The 17,226-nt window shown below is 36.1% G+C and overlaps 2 pseudogenes; both read right to left on the reverse strand.

The window, feature by feature from the left end:
- Nucleotides 1–1,640: 1,640 nt before the first annotated feature.
- On the reverse strand, nt 1,641–16,623 carry LOC131857398 (probable isoaspartyl peptidase/L-asparaginase 2; annotated as a pseudogene).
- LOC131856080 (large ribosomal subunit protein eL31-like) lies at nt 15,626–15,988 on the reverse strand (annotated as a pseudogene).
- Nucleotides 16,624–17,226: the final 603 nt, after the last annotated feature.

A 17,226-nucleotide genomic window follows, 5' to 3' on the forward strand; every position in this document is an offset into this window, starting at 1 on the left:
ATTTGAAATTTATTTTATTATATAAATTAGAATAAAATTCAAATATAATTATTGTATAATAAATAAAATTTAAATAAGCCAAAATGTATGAATTCTAATATCTTTAAATTATTAGTTGTAATTCCATTAAAGAACACAAATAATTAGAATACAATTTTAACTTAATAAAAAATCAACCCTTAAAAAAAGAAGTGGAAGAACTAGAATAAATAAATAAATAATAGAATATCTAATAAAAGAAGATAATATTAAAAGAAAATGGGAAGAAAAGAAAGACTTTAGTTTAAAATATAATTATTCTATCATAATAATTTTTTTAATAAAACAGATAATTATAGATTAAATTATAACAATTTTTAATCATTATAAAAAAACACAAATAGTTAAAATAAATTTTAAACTTAATGAAAAACTAATTTCTAATAAATAATATTAAAATGTATATTTTTCATTTTTATTCTAAAAGATCTCTTTTAAAAAAAATTAATATAAATTTAAGCCATTAATTCTATAGTCTTCATTCTTCTCCCCAATTTTAAAATGTTGATTTCAATAAGTAGGCAGTTCACTTCATATAGGGAATGCTTCGACATATTAATTATAATATAATACAAATTTTATAGTGAAAATATATATTTTTCTTAAAAGCATAATCTTAATTTAATTTTAAAAATTAATATAATTATAATTATAATAATTAAATTAATCTCAAATATAATTAGTAATTTGTAGTATAATACTATATTATTTTTTATATTTATGTAATATTAATTATGCCGAAGGCGTATTACACTCACATAATGGATGCACAAATACGTGTTAATAAAAACTAGAAGAATTAAATTTGGTGTGTTTGTGAATGCTTAAATGCATGAAAATGAAACAAAAATATTTTAGTTATTTTATCCTCTCAACTATCATTCACTTTGAGTTTAACTATTAATCAATTCTATCTATCTCCATCATACTAATAGTTAATTTCATAATTATGTCTATCTAATATTATAGTAATAATATAAAGATATGACAATATAATAATAGCAACTAGTCTTAATAGAGTTTTTTGCTTTAATGAAAAAGTTTAATAAAAATATAAAAATATAATAATATCTTAATAATAATTTGTTATTGATTATTACCATGCTCATAAAAACTAGAAGCATTAAATTTGACGTGTCACACTTAAATGCATCAAAAGCGAAAAAAAATAAAATATTTATTTTCTACTTTTAGCTACCACTCACTCTCAATTTAACTATGAATCAATTCTATCTATCTCCATCATATTAATAGTTAACTTCGTAATTAAGTCAATCTAATATAATAATAATATAAAGATATGGTGAAGATATTAATAGAAATATAAAAAGTATAATAATATCTTAATAATAATTTAATATTGATTACAATATTACAATATCATAATAGTTTTATATTAATTATAGTATAATTTTTGTTTTTTTTTTGGCAAAAATGGCTAAGCCATTATATTTTATAAAAAATAAATTTTACACTGCTTCAAAGGGGCTCAAGGGGGAAAGAAGCAGGGAAGAAAACCCCCCTTTCCTTGCCTATGATAAACAAAACTGTAACAAAGATTATACAAAAATACAATCAATAAAATGGAAAAGTAGAACATCTTAGTCCCAAATGCCTATTTCATAGTATCCAGCCTTTATTGCACAAGCTCTAAACATACCCATGGTATTAATGATGGGGTTCACCTAGTTGTTGTTGCTCAGTTACACCAACTCACTAGGCCTAGTTGCTCTCTAGACCTCCAAGTCCTTCTCAATCTCTTCTAGGGCTTTATTCTTGACCATTTCAAGGTGTTTGCTTCAAGTGTTTTAGCTAGGAACCCTACCAATTTACAATGCTTCCCATGTGCTCTTTATGGCTGTCTTGGCTTCAATTTGTCAAATTGACCTCCTACTATCATGAGTTGATGCAGAGGTGTGGAGGTGTCTTCTAATATGTTTCAAATGCATTTAGGGTCCATTTGAGGTTTGCAACCATTGGCTTTCTTACTGATTTTAATATTTTGCCTAGAAAAGGGCTATAAGGAAAGAGCCCCAATTAGGCCTCCAAAATCTAGTTTTCTAGGGCTTGGAGGAAAATGATCCAAAAGACCCCCTAGAAAGTTTGGTTTTTCTTCAATGAATCATCTAGCCTCAAGTTATTTTTGTGGTTTTGGCTCCTTACTCCACCGTACAATATGCTAACCCCAAAATGAGGGTTTTGAAGGGTTTCTAGGCCTTCTAGCCGGCAGTGACTGATCAAGTTGGTGTTTGGGCATCAAATGAATTTGTCAAGGCTTCTCTTGGCATTGGTAACTTTGTTCCAACTTCATGGACCCCTCCAAAAGATTAGATGGTAATTTGGCATCCACCCCTATAGTTTGTACATCATTTTCACCTTGTTCCCTCTAGCTTGGTTGCTCCTAGACTCACCTAGAATAAGGTGATAGTCATATTGAAAATCATCTCCATAACTTGTCCCTACATATGTACACTATACAGGTGGTTTCCCTTCATGTACCAACAAGCCGTGATGGTAGCACGTGTGGAATTTATGGGACAACCATTTTGCATAAAACTACTATATACAAGCCAAAACTGGCTGTTTGTAAACCAAACAAGAAAACACTAATGTAAACTATCTAAAAAGCTTGAAATGGAACCAAAAAAACTATAACACACTAAAGAAACTCAATCCATTTCTAGATCAATGGATTGAATCCATTTGTATTCATAAAATAAGTAAAACAAGCCAAAATGATGATAAACAATCCGAAAATGATTAGTTTCAGATTGTTGATCTTACAAACACAAAAATCCAACCTTGGTAACCATGAAAGAGAGGGTAATTATAGCTTTTCCCATATTTGGATTCATCTTAGGGCATTGGACAATCCCTAACTCCATCGCTAACCAATTTAGGATAAAAGTTGTCATGACAACTTTTTACAACTTTGCACTTTTTCACTTTTTGGTCTTCTCAACCTATAGGACCTATTCCAAGTCATCACACATGACTTTTCAAACATGTCTAAGACTAATTTAACCCTCCCTAATGCCTATACCAATTTTTAACTTTTTGACCATCAAGAAGGTCATTTACCTACTCAAACCCACTATTTACACAAAAATGCAAACCTAAGAAGAATGAACTCAACCTAGGCCTACATTGACTCAAAACACTAACTCTTGGACCCTCCTAGAGTCATTATTCACTAACTAACTTGGCTAGGGTCAGTACAAGCCAAAATTGAGAAAACTACTAGCCTAAGTCCTAGGTGCTCCTACACCATTCTCCCAAACAAAAGAAAATCATGTCACCTCCTTGGGAATTAGATTCTGATCAATGCCTATCTTCTTAAACTTTGTCTCCAACACCCATGTAGCTTTAGCATCATCCATACCCTGCCATTTGATTAGGTGCTCCAAATAGGTTTTGATGTCTTGTCTTCTTGGTGATCCTTGCACTCAACACCTTCTTGGCCTTTGGATTTGGTTTGGCTGGTAACTGAAGGTTATTCACATCATCTGAAACCTCTGAGTGACTACAATCTGAACCTTGAATTGGTCCCTTGTAGGCAACTAAGTCTGCTATGTTGAAAACCAGTGACAATCCTATGTCACTAGGTAGATCCACTTTGTATGCATTTTCTCCATACCTAGCTGGAATGGTACATGAACCTATCCTTCTCATTTGCAACTTGTTAGGTACTCCTTCCTATAGCCTTGATTTTTTTAGGTGCAGCATGACAAGATCTCCCACTTGAAATTGTAGATTCTTCCTTCTTTCACTAACTTTTTGTTTGATTTTTCTTGTGTTCTCTATCAATTCTTTCTTGACTGATTCTTGGACCTCCTTCATTGATTGAGCAAAGTCTTCTACATATCCACTTCTTGTTGTTGCATGACCTAAGTCTCTCAACTCCAAAATACCTCTTAGGTGCACGCCATAAACCACTTCAAAAGGGCTCTTGCTGGTAGTCCTATTCATGGTGTCATTATATGCATATTCAACTTGTGAGAGTACTTGATCCCATGTCTGACCATATTCCTTAGTAAGGAACCTTAATAAGTTTCCCAAGCTTCTATTCACCACTTCAGTCTACCCATCTATTTGAGGATGGTAGGCTAATCCAAAAGAGAGGTTGGTGCCAAGATTTTGCCAAAGTGTCTTCCAAAAATGACTCATGAACTTTGAGTCCCTATCTGAAACAATGCTCATGGGTAAACCATGTATCCTCACTACCTCTTTGAAGAACAATTGAGCTATTTGGCATGCATCATGAGTAGTCTTGCAAGGCACAAAGTGAGCCATTTTACTAAATCCATCCACAATGACATAAATGTTGTCATATCCCTGCTTTGTCCTTGGAAAACCTACTACAAATTCCATACTAATGCATTCCCAAGGTCTATTTGGTATGGGAAGAGGTTGGTATAAACCGACATTTGTAGAAGTACCCTTGGCCTTTTAGAAAACTATGCAAGTCTCCACATACTTTTTCACATCTTGATTCATCCTTGGCCAATAGTAATACCTCTAAACCAACTCTTGAGTCTTATTGACTCCAAAATGTCCACTAAGGTTTCCATTATGCTTCTCTTATATGAGATTTTCTCTCATTGAGCCTCTAGGCACACAAAGCTGCCCACCTTTAAACAATAGTCCATTCTGCAAAGTAAAATCAGAATACTCACTATGGAAGTGATTTTGATACTCCTTACACACCTTGTAGGCATTTGAGAAGTCTTCATCCTTTGGGTATAAGTCTCTAAAATTGTCAATACCTATGCTCCTCAATTGGATTTCTTGGATTGTCAAAAGTCTTCTACTTAGTGCATCAACAACCTAGTTTAACTACCCTTTCTTGTGCTTAATGGTGAATGTGTAGGCCTACATGTACTCCACCCATTTCATGTGTTTATGAATAAGTTTGTCTTGGGAGTTCAGAAAGCTCAATGCTTGGTTGTCTGTATAGACTACAAATTCTTAAGGGAGGAGATAGTGTCTCCACTTCCTCAAAGCCTGCACTAAAGCATATAACTCAAGATAATAAGAGGAGTATTTCCCCTTGGAATCACTTAGCTTCTCACTATGGAAAGCTATTGGTCTTTCTTCTTGGCTTAGGACAACACCTACTGCAAAATTTCTTGCATCACATTCTACTATGAAAAGTTTCTCAAAACTAGGCAACACTAGCACCAGTTGAGTAGCTATCTTCTCCTTCAAGGTTTCAAAACCTTTGTTTGCTTGTTCACTCCACTGAAACTTTGCCTTCATTCCACCTCTAATGGTGTCTAACATTGGTGCACATATAGCACTGAATTGCCTAATGAACTTCTTGTAGTACCGAGCTAGTCCATGGAAGCTTCTCACCTTTGTTGCTGACTTAAGAGTAAGCCAATTTACTATGGCTTCAACCTTGTTGGGATCCATCTTGAGGTTTCGTTGAGATAACACAAACCCAAGGTAAACCAACTCCTGCGTAACAAATTCACACTTCTCCAAATTCATGGTTAGCTTTTCATCATACAATCTTTGTAATACATCTTGCAAAAGATTAATGTGATCTGCCCTATCCTTACTAAAAATGAGAATATCAACTAGATATACCACCACACATCTACCTATGAAGTCCTTCAACACCTCATTCATGAGTTTGATGAAGGTTCTTGGAGCATTGGATAAACCAAATGGCATTACAAGCCACTCATAAAGACCATTAGTAGTCTTAAATGCTGTTTTCCATTCATCACCCTCCTTAATCCTAATTTGGTGATATCCACTTTTAAGGTCAATCTTGGTAAAGTACTTGGCTTCCCCTAAACAATCCATTAGGTCTTGTATTCTAGGAATAGGGAACCTATATCTGATGGTGATCCTATTTATGGCTCTAGAATCTATACACAATCTCCAAGTACCACCTTTCTTTGGTGCTAACACGGTAGGTACAACACAAGGGCTAATGCTTTTCCTAATTAGGCCATGGTCTAAGAGCTCTTGGATTTGCTTGGCAATTTCAACATTTTGTTGGGGAGTCATTTTATAAGCTGCCTTAATGGGTAAGGATGCTCTGGGAATGAAGTCTATTTGATGGCTTATGGTTCTTTTAGGAGGTAAGGTGGCTGGCTATGCATCACTTACTATGCCTTTGAATTTCTTCAACAAATCTTGCACCTCTATTGGAAAATATGGCTTCTCTTTCTTGTCTTCCTCTTTGGGCTTCATTACTAGTGCAAACCCTATACCTTCACCTTCCTCAAGTGTCTTCAAGAACTATTTTTCACTCACCAAAAGAACATTAGGACCTGCTGCCCTCTTTTCTCTTTCCTCAAGGATAGACTGAATCTTGAATGTGACTCCATCTTTCTTGAATGAGTATGCATTCTTGTCTCCATCATGGATAGCTTGTCTATCAAATTGCCATGGTCTTCCTAATAGAAGATGGCATGCATCCATGGGTAGGAAATCACATAACACCTTGTCCTTATACCTCCCGATGGTAAAATCCACCCATGCTTGCTCATTAACTAGGACATGTTGGCCTTTGTTCAACCAAGTGACTCTATAAGGGTTGTTGTGAGGTATCCTTTGCAATTTGAGCTTACTCACTGCCTCTTCTAACACAATGTTGTCTGTAGACCCTGAATCAATGATCACTTTGCACACTTTGTCCATAATCTTGCATTTGATTCTAAATAAGGACCTTCTTTGGCTTGGCTCTTCTCTAACCGGTTCTTTGATCTAAGTTCTCCTTATCATCAAGTTGTCACCTACCTTTGATTCTAAGGCAACCTTTGAAGTCTTGCTACTTGAAGACTCTTCTTGAAGATAGTTCACTTTCCTATCACTACCTTGTGATGATGACCCCTTCTCTCGACACCTATATACTGGATGACCAAGTCGGTTACAATGGTAACACTTCATTGTTGCAAAGTATGAGGAACCTCTACCTTGTCCACTAGATCTTCCTCTAAAACTGTTGTTTGATTCCCTTCCTCTATAGAATCCTCCTTTATTAGTGCCACTATCTTGCTGCTCAGTGACTTTAGACTCTCCTTGTGTTCTTTGTTCAAAACTTCTTCCTCCAAAGCCTCCCCTATGGCCTCTATTGTCTTTTCCTTTACCTTTGCCCCTATTGCTTCTTGAGTCATGCTTTCTTTTCAATTTCTCTTCCACCTTAAGGGCAAGTTGATAGGTTTGATGGACTGTCTTTGGGCTCATTAAACTGATTTCTTCTTGGATGTTCCACCATAGACCATTTAGGTACCTAGCAACCTTGAGACTCTCTTCTTCCATCACATGGGATCTAAGGCTAAGTTTTTGGAACTCCTCTGTATAGCTACTAACATCAAGGTCTTTTTGTCTTAAGTTTTGTCTTTTCCTATGAATTTGCACTTCATAGTCATTAGGGAGATAGACTTATTTGATTTTGAATGACATCCCTTTCCAAGAAGAGATGGGTGCTTTTCCCAATTTATTCCTTTCATCTTGCACAAATTTCCACCATGTGAGAGCATATCCTCTCATCCTTGACTTGGCTACCTTGACTCTCTGGGCTTCAGTTATGCCTTCACATTCAAAATGGTTCTCCATGCCATCTATCCACTCTAGGACCACTTCTGCCTCCATCTTACCAGTGAATAATGGTAATCCTTCTAGTGATCTACCACTTAAGGCCTTCAATGCCTTTAGGAAAGGTTCTTTTTCCATCACAGGATCAGGTTCATGCACTTTGTTTTCTAACTCTGACACTTCTTTACCCTTCCCTTCTATTCCTTCAACCTTTACCAATACTTCATCTGCCTTGGTTTCAACCTCACCAAGCTTACTCTCCAATTCAATCAACTTCTCCTTCAAGAGTCTATTCTCTTCCTCCTGATCATCCACTTTCTTTGCCAACTCTGCATTGGTCACCATACTGTTATCTCCTATAGATTCCACTGAGTGTTAGGATTAATGATAGTCCCAAAGATACTGAGAGGTGGGGGGGGTGAATCAGTATCTAACTGGTTGTCAGAATATTTAACCTTATTAAGTATTTTGCATTCCAAAATAGTGTATCGATAAACAAGAATTAATGGAGTAAATAGGAATAGTAAAGACAACATAAAAAACACACCATAACACAAGATGTTTAACGAGGAAACCTAGTGTGGGAAAAACCTCGATGGGATTTGTGACTTACAATATTCACTCACTGGCCAATGAATGGATATTACTTACAAGAGGGGCCTGCACATGCAGGAAGGCCAACTACCTAGAGCTCACTGCTCAATCTACAAAATGGAAGTCTCACTGACTTACAAAATGGATTATGAAAATCCAATACAATGTTCTGCTTCAATTCAACATTTGTTATGCCAGGTTCAGTACTAGTTTAAGCTCGCACTATAACCATAAACCTTATACAAAATCTGCCTTATACATTCGCATATATCTTCCTCTTTATTCACTCATTCCTTATCTTACTCCATCCTCTCAAAGTGATTTACAAGATCTCATACATATATGAGTCTATTACAATATGTCATGTCGACTTTACAAAAAGATATTTACAATTAAATACAATAAACAAAGCTTTATTCTTGTCGTCTGGGATGTCAATATACATTGTTGTCACTGCTAGTGTCGGTGCCTGTCGGTGTCTGTACCAAATGAATATCAGGTGGTTGCTTGAAGGTTGCCGGTAAGTTGCCATCAATGACAACACCTTCAGTTCTCACTAGAGTGTATAATGCCAACAATCTCCCCCTTTGGCATTAATGGCAACACTCATGAGAAAAATCCAAAAAACCTGTTCAAAAAGTGAAGTCCAAAATTGTACCAAAAATGTGTGCTCCCCTTGAGTAGATGATCCCTAAATGAAGTCATTTTTCTCTGTCTACTACTCCCCATTTGACATCAATGACAAAGGTTGTCAATTGTCAAATGAGTGCAGAATTTCAGCTGAAGCCTGTAACCGATTAGTTACAATCTAAAATATGTCTGCTAAAACCAAGTTTAAACTCTGAATAAACCTATTACTATCCTTCATAGCTGCCTCAATTCTCTGAATTGTACCGGTGAGATGATGCATATGCTCCTCCAATGACTTTTGACCTTGAATTAATGCCTTAGAGAGATAAGGTTATCTAACTTAGGATTGAGTTTTCACTTAATCTCTCTAGCTTTTCCTTTAATCATTTCCTTCTCTTTTTCTAACTTCTCCAATTTTTCTTCAAATCTAGCAATTTCTTTCTCAATAACTGATATAGGTTCAGATGAACCAGTGATATTATCAGCTATATCATCTATCTCCTTTTGAACTTTGCTAATTTCCTTATCAATGTCAAATGTCAACATATTTGTCTTGCAAGTATCTTTGTATAGTTCCTTATACTCCAAAATTGTTTTATTTAGTGTCGGTAAAAGTGTATTGATGTGTTTCGTGCACTTGTTTATTGTTTCCTCAAAGAATTTTTCTTTTTCCTTCTCCATTTTCTCTTTGAATGTTTCCTCATTTATTTGATCAACTATCAGTATATTGCTAGTAATATATTTAGACAATGTCTCTAACTGACCTAAAGAATCCTTTACTTGATCTAAATTGCATTTGGGTGCAATCAACTTAAGAATAGGAATTGTTTCATCAATTGCCTTATAGGCCAATGCATTACAATCTATTATCTTCTTTATTGAGTCCAAAAGTACTTCAATCACATTTGTAGGTCTAAATTCGCTTAGTGAAGTACCAAATGTTTGGCCAACTACCTTTACTATCTCAGTGCTTGCAGTACTAGTAATCAATTGCTTGTCTCAACCATCGGTGGATCAGTCAGAGTTTGTATTTCCACTAGCAATGGTTTGGACTTCTCTATGATTACCGGTTTCACTACCTCAATGTGTACTTGTGTATCTCCCAGTTTCTCAACATGTACCTCACCCTCAGTGAGTTTTTCCATCTCTAAAGGTTTCTCAGTGGGTTTCTCAGAGTGCTCAACTGTCTGCTCATCTGCTAGTATTTTTTACTCTGTCGGTTTCTCCATGCCAGCATCTATATTACTAGTATTTGTTTCACTATCCAAAGGTTTCTCTATATGTACTATTTTCTCTACTTGTATTCCAACCTCAATATTTTCAGCCAATTGCTCAATGTTTTCAGTGTTAGCAGTATTATTTTTCACCTTAGTGCTATCCTTGTCCACTACTATGTTCACTTCCTGAGTATCAATGTTCATGGTAAACAAAATTTCTGACTCAGGGTTAGTATCCTCATGTGGTGTATCCACATTCTCAGTAGCTGGTATGCTATTAGTCTATATTGATGGAGTAACTAAATGTGGTGGTAGGTTGTCAGTCACTTTTATGTTTGGTAATCCACCAAATTTACCTTTTCCTTTATCTCTGTCCTTCTGATAAACCTTGAAAGTTTTTTTAGGTCTGTTCAGCTCTTCCTATTTTTCTTTATCAACAAAGAAAATGTCCCACTTGTCTGTTGTTTCTTCTGCACTTTCATTTACCCATATAGTTCTAGGAAGAACTACCTCCATCCATATTTCATCCTTTTTTATTACAAAACATATTTCCTTGTCATATTTGTCTACAATACTTTGTGGTAATCTCTCTCTTGTTTTCATTTTTTCTTTAAAGGCTTTGAAGTACTCTATTATGTTGTTATCTTTGTAAGTTCCCATGCCGATGAATATTTCTAACAATTGTTTTCCTACCAGTATATCATAACCAAAGTCTTTCTTACCAATAGCGGGAACCTCTTTTGTGAGATATAACATTAGACATACCAAAAGATTGCCAAAATGAAATGTTCCTTTCCTATCTCCTTTTATCTTTTTCAGATTATCTATCAATTCATCCTTTAACCACTCACATACATTTATCTTTGCATCATTGTTCACCATATCATATGCACTTTTGATACATAGATTGGAAACCAAGTTCGGTCAGTTTGCATGTGTGGTTTTATAACCTAGGATCATGCTTATGAATCTGACATTCTCATCCTTAACATGATTTACTCTCAGGGATCTACTATCATAGGTTTCTCCTGTTAATGTCATCACTATGTTATTAGGAAACTTCTTAGTCTTATCTAGCCTGTTACCGGTGGAGGGTAAAACAGTCACTGCCCTAACTGCTTCCTTAGTGATTTTGCAAATAGAATATAGCCAAAAGAATTCCCCATGAACTTTGCTAAGGACAATTCTTACTACCAAAAGAGGGAAAATCAATGTTATATAATGTCTTTTCCTCAAAAAATTGCAATAAATGCTCGCCGGTTAAGTGAAACTTAACACATCTTCTGGTAGTGAAGAGATTCACCTTCACACCATCAACCGAGGGTACACTGCATGATATTCAACTTGCTACAATACCCCCAAGGGTTACTTCTTAGTTGGATGAAGAATCTCCTGCCTGAGGAGTAATACTCTGTTCTACCATTTAAGGAATAGTCTCATCAACATTTTGATCTCTCTTTCTAATCCACTATTTTGAAAATTCTTGCTTTACCTCATCAACCTTCTCTTTGCCTTTCAAACTAGGTCCTTTATTATTTGTCGGTGAAGTCTTGCTTCTACAAAATTTTGCAATATGTCCAATCTTGTTACAAGCATAACAATTCACATTATTCTTCTGAATAGCCTTTTCATATCCTATGCCGGTTTGTGTTTTACATTGATTAGATAAGTGCCCAAATCTTCCACAAACATAACATCTTACATTCATTATGCAATTTACAAAATTATGACCAACTTTGTTGCATTTGGAACATTGACCAGTGGGTGTATTAATGTTTTGATTGTTTCTAAATCTACACTGATTTTCTCTATGACCATACTTCTTACAGTTAAAACATTTCCCATTGAATTTATAAGCATTAGGTTGTCTTACCGTTTTACTATGATCATGATTGTTTGCAATACTAGAACTTTCACCAACTTCAAATCCAAGTCCATTAGTATCTCCATTAGATTTCTGAGTTTTCAGCATCTCATCAAGTTCTTCTGAACTTTTCTTGAATTTCTCTTTATGTTGATTTGCAGTAGCCAATTCATTTTCCAAAACTCCCTTTTGTCTCACAAGCTCAGATATATCATGTTGCATGTGAATCAAATCTATCTTTAACATATCATTTTCATGACTGAGTCTTAGATTTTCATTTCCAGCATCATTGAGTCTCCTAGTCAAGTCATCTTCATTCTTCTTTCTATCTTCAGTGTCTTTACAAAACCTCATAGTCATATCTTGTATCTCATTCTTCATGTTACTGTTTTCTTGCCTCAACTTGTTCACAAGCTCACTAAGAGTTTCCTTTTCATCATCATCTTTCTACATCTTCTCATGAAGTTCTTTTCTTTTATTCCAGGCAATAGTGTAGTTCTGCTGAAGTCCTTGAATGAATTCTTGTGCAATCCTTAGATCATCTTCGAGTTTCATATTCTTCACTTTCTCTTTATCATAATCTGCAAGAGCTCCTTCCAATTGATTTCTTAAGTTCTCCATCTATACTAGTGTAAGAATCTTCCTCAAGTTGTTAGGCTTTTGAAAATAGAGGACCAGGCTCTAATACCAATTGTTAGGATTAATGATAGTCCCAAAGATACTGAGAGTGGGGGGTGAATTAGTATCTAACCAGTTGTCAGAATATTTAACCTTATTAAGTATTTTGCATTCCAAAATAGTGTATCGGTAAACAAGAATTAATGCAATAAATAGGAATAGTAAAGACAACATAGAAAACACACCATAACACAAGATGTTTAATGAGGAAACCTAGTGTGGGAAAAACCTTGGTGGGATTTGTGACCCACAATATTCACTCACTGGCCAATGCATGGATATTACTTACAAGAGGGGCCTGCACATGCAGGAAGGCCAACTGCTTAGAGCTCATTGCTCAATCTACAAAATGGAAGTCTCACTAACTTACAAAATGGATTATGAAAATCCAATACAATGTATTGCTTCAATTTAGCATCTGCTCTGCCAATTTTAGTACCAGTTTAATCTCGCACTATAACCATAAACCTTATACAGAATCTACCTTATACATTCACATATATCTTCCTCGTTATTTGCTCATTCCTTATCTTACTCCATCCTCTCAAAGTGATTTACAAGATCTCATACATATATGAGTCTATTACAATTAAATACAATAAACAAAGCTTTATTCTTATCGGTTAGGATGCCGGTATACATTGTTGTCACTACCAGTAAGGTGTCTGTCGGTGTCGGTGTCTGTACCAGATGAATGCCAGGTGGTTGCCTGAAGGTTGCCAATAAGTTTCCTTCAATGAAAACACCTTCAATTCTCACTAGAGTGTATAATGCCAACACTGAGGACATCTACTCACCTAGCCCAAATCTTATAGGCTCTGATACCAATTTGATGGGGTTCACCTAGTTTGCTCAACACTTCACCTAGTTGGTGTTGCTCAATTCCACCAACTCACCAAGCCTAGTTTCTCTCTAGACCTCCAAGTCCTTCACAGTATCTTCTAGGGCTTGATTCTTGACCATTCCAAGGTGTTTGCTTCAAGTGTTTTAGCCAAAAACCCTACCAATTTACAATGCTTCCCATGTGCTCTTTATGGTTGTCTTGGCTTCTATTTGTCAAATTGACCTCCTACTATCATGAGTTGATGCAGAGGTGTGGAGGTGTCTTCTAATATGTTTCAAATGCATTTAGGGTCCATTTGAGGTTTGCAACCATTGGCTTTCTTACCAATTTCAATATTTTGCCTAGAAAAGGGCTACAAGGAAATAGCCCCAATTAGGCCTCCAAAATCCGGTTTCTAGGGCTTGGAGGAAAATGATCCAAAAGACCCCCTAGAAAGTTTGGTTTTTCTTCAATGAATCATCTAAACTTAAGTGATTTTCGTGGTTTTGGTTCCTTACTCCACCGTACAATATGCTAACCCCAAAATGAGGGTTTTGAAGGGTGTCTAAGCCTTCTAGGCGGCAGTGACTGATCAAGTTGGTATCTGGGAATCAAATGAATTTGTCAAGGATTCTCCTAGAATTGGTAACACTGTCCCAACTTCATGGACCCCTCCAAAATCTTAGATGGTGATTTGGCATCCACCCCTGTAGTTTGTACATCATTTTCACCTTGTTTCCTCTAGCTGGGTTGCTCCTTGACTCACCTAGAACAAGGTGACAGTCATATTGAAACTCATCTCAAGCACTTGTCCCTACATATGTACACTATAAAGGTGGTTTCCCTTCATGTCCCAACAAGCCATGATGGTAGTACATGTGGAATTCATGGGGCAACCATTTTGCATAAAACTGCTATATACAAGCCAAAACTGGTTGTTTGTAAACCAAAACAAGAAAACACTAATGTAAACTATCTACCAAGATTGAAATGGAGCCAACAAGACTATAACACACTAAAGAAACTCAATCCATTTCTAGATCAATGGATTCAATCCATTTGTATTCACAAAATAAGTAAAACAAGCCAAAATGATGATAAACAGTCCGAAAATGATTAGTTTCAGATTGTTGATCTTACAAACACAAAACTCCAACCTTGGTAACTATGCAAGAGAGGGTACTTATAGATTTTCCCATATGTGGAGTCATCTAAGGATTTTGGACAATCCCTAACTCCATCACTAACCAATATAGGACAAAATTTGTCATGACAACTTTCAAAAGTTGTCATGATAGCTTTTTGCAACTTTGCACTTTTTCACTTTTTGGTCTTCTCAACCTATAAGACCTATTCCAAGTCATCACACATGAATTTTCAAACATGTTTAAGACTAATTTAACCCTCCCTAATGCCTATAACAATTTTTGACACTTTTTACCATCAAGAAGGTCATTTACCTACTCAAACCCACTATTTACACAAAAATGCAAACCTAATAAGATTGAACTCATCCTAGGCCTACATTGAATCAAAACACTAACTCTTGGGCCCTCTTGGAGTCCTTATTCACTAACTAACTTGGCTAGTGTCAGTACAAGCCAAGATTGAGAAAACTACTAACCTAAGTCCTAGGTGCTCCTGCACCAATTAAAGCCTGTAATAGCTTCTCCATTGCTTGATACGGAAATCAGTCCACCTTTACCATCTTTAAATCGCTTATTGATTACATAATCAACAAAGTCCTAAAAGGATAAACCCTTGTATTCCATAAGGGTTGCCACATCTCTTGCAATTGTTGCTCTTATTATGGCTTCACCTTCACCTGTGGCTGAAACAACACATATTTCATTGGCATATGTACCTGCACCAATGATTGGAGAGTCACCAAATCTACCTGACCTTTTGTTTATCAGGCCTCCAATAGAAGTAGCTGATGCACAACGTCCCTCAAGAACCACTGCAACACATCCAACAGTTTTTTCCTGATAAAGATTGATAGGTACCCCATTCATTTCTGAGTTAGGAAAACATCCACTTTTTTTTTTTTCAATAAATAAGCCATTCAAATCGATATAATATATAGCAAGAGCTAGTTAAGCTCCAAAAAAATCATCTAAGAGAAAAAAATCCTACAAAACTCAATATTCCAAGACATTAATACTCCTATGGAACTGTAGAAACAAACTTTCCCAAAACATTATAATATCTCATGTTATACAAAGATCAGTCCTCCTCATCAATAACTTTTGTCCCCAAACCCGTCAGCCTCTCTGGAGGCACCTGTGCTACAATGACAGGTGAGTAGAACTCCTCCTTGGCATCCTCTTTAGGATTACACTTCTTGGAGATTTGAACCCTAACACTCCTTGGTACGCTCCTAATACCCCTACTTCACATGACCTTCTTCAAATTCACATCAACTCTCACATCAGTTGTTCCCATAGCCTTCTAGGCAAACTTCTTGATTTCCTTAATGACCTTTGGAGCCATTTGCTTAAAAGTATAGCCATGAAGACACTTGTGTCAATTAATGGTGTACTCCCTAGTCACGACCTCTTCTCTTTGGCTCTTGCCTTTCTCAACCATTGTGCTCTTTGAATTAAACCTGCTAATGGCCCTACCCAAGAAACCCTAACGTACACAAGAGGAAATCATCCACTTTTGCAAGATGTTTGGGCCCCATTTTCATATGTAACACCACTCCCAAAAACTTTTTCTAGGACTAGAGACGGTAGTCAAAACTATATGTTTTTCATCTCCTTTACCTATTTCTATCGCTCTTTGTTTTCTACAGTAATGAAGTAGTTTGTATCCACAATTTCAACACCCTACTCTCTTGCAAACTCTTCAGCTCCAGAGAAAGCAATGTAGGCATGTGGAGACTTTTCCATCACAAGCCTGGCAAGGGAGATGGGATTTTTAATAGTAGAAAGGCCAAAAGCTACTCCACACTTGTTTCTGGAACTATCCATTATGCTTGCTTCCATTTCGACTGTACCTTTTGTAGATAATGCTGAGCCACAACCTGAATTGAAAACTTGGTTGTTCTCAAGCTCCCTTACACCAAGTTCAATGAGATCAATGGTAGTAACAGAGGCCTTGAGAGAAGTCACACCCAATTGGAGGCAATATAAGAGTGCATCTCTAGCCTCCTACTGATGATCCATGGGTAGGTGATGACCAACCCCTGCACCTTCATGCACAACTATTGCGCATCCCATACTCACAGTAAAATAGAAAAATAATAGGGAACCTTTCTCTCTGTGCTCTTTATGCAGAGATAACAACAGGAGGACCCAAAAAAAGTATATAGAAGATAGCCAACCTATTGGGCCTTTGTATTCAACTTTAGAACTTAGACTCTTGTCATTTTCTATAAATTCCCTTTTGTATGCCACCTGGATCAGTGTGCTGGCAGGAAAGGACTCCATTTCTTAGGAAATCATGAACTTCATGATGATTGACACATATGTGTTCCTTACTCCAATCACCAACTCCACCTCAACCCCCTTATTCGCCAGCCAATCTGCTAATCTATTGGCCTCACAAAAGCAGTGAGAAATTTTAAAAAATTTAAATCGTGGTAGCATCTTCCAAACTTCCTGCAAAACATATTGTAGATCCCAATTTACCACTTTTTTGGAGATAAGGGAAGATGTTATTAACTGTGAATCCCCTTCAATGTGGATGTTAAAAATTCCTAATCGGGCTACCATCTTAACTCCACATAGGAGAGCCCTAGCCTCAGCAAGGTTATTTGTTCCATCTGGTAATCTATAATAGGCTACTTCAATAATGCTCAAATTTGCCTATCTTGGTACAAA

The sequence above is a fragment of the Cryptomeria japonica genome, chromosome 1, assembly GCF_030272615.1.
Source record: "Cryptomeria japonica chromosome 1, Sugi_1.0, whole genome shotgun sequence".
Taxonomy (NCBI): Eukaryota; Viridiplantae; Streptophyta; class Pinopsida; order Cupressales; family Cupressaceae; genus Cryptomeria; species Cryptomeria japonica.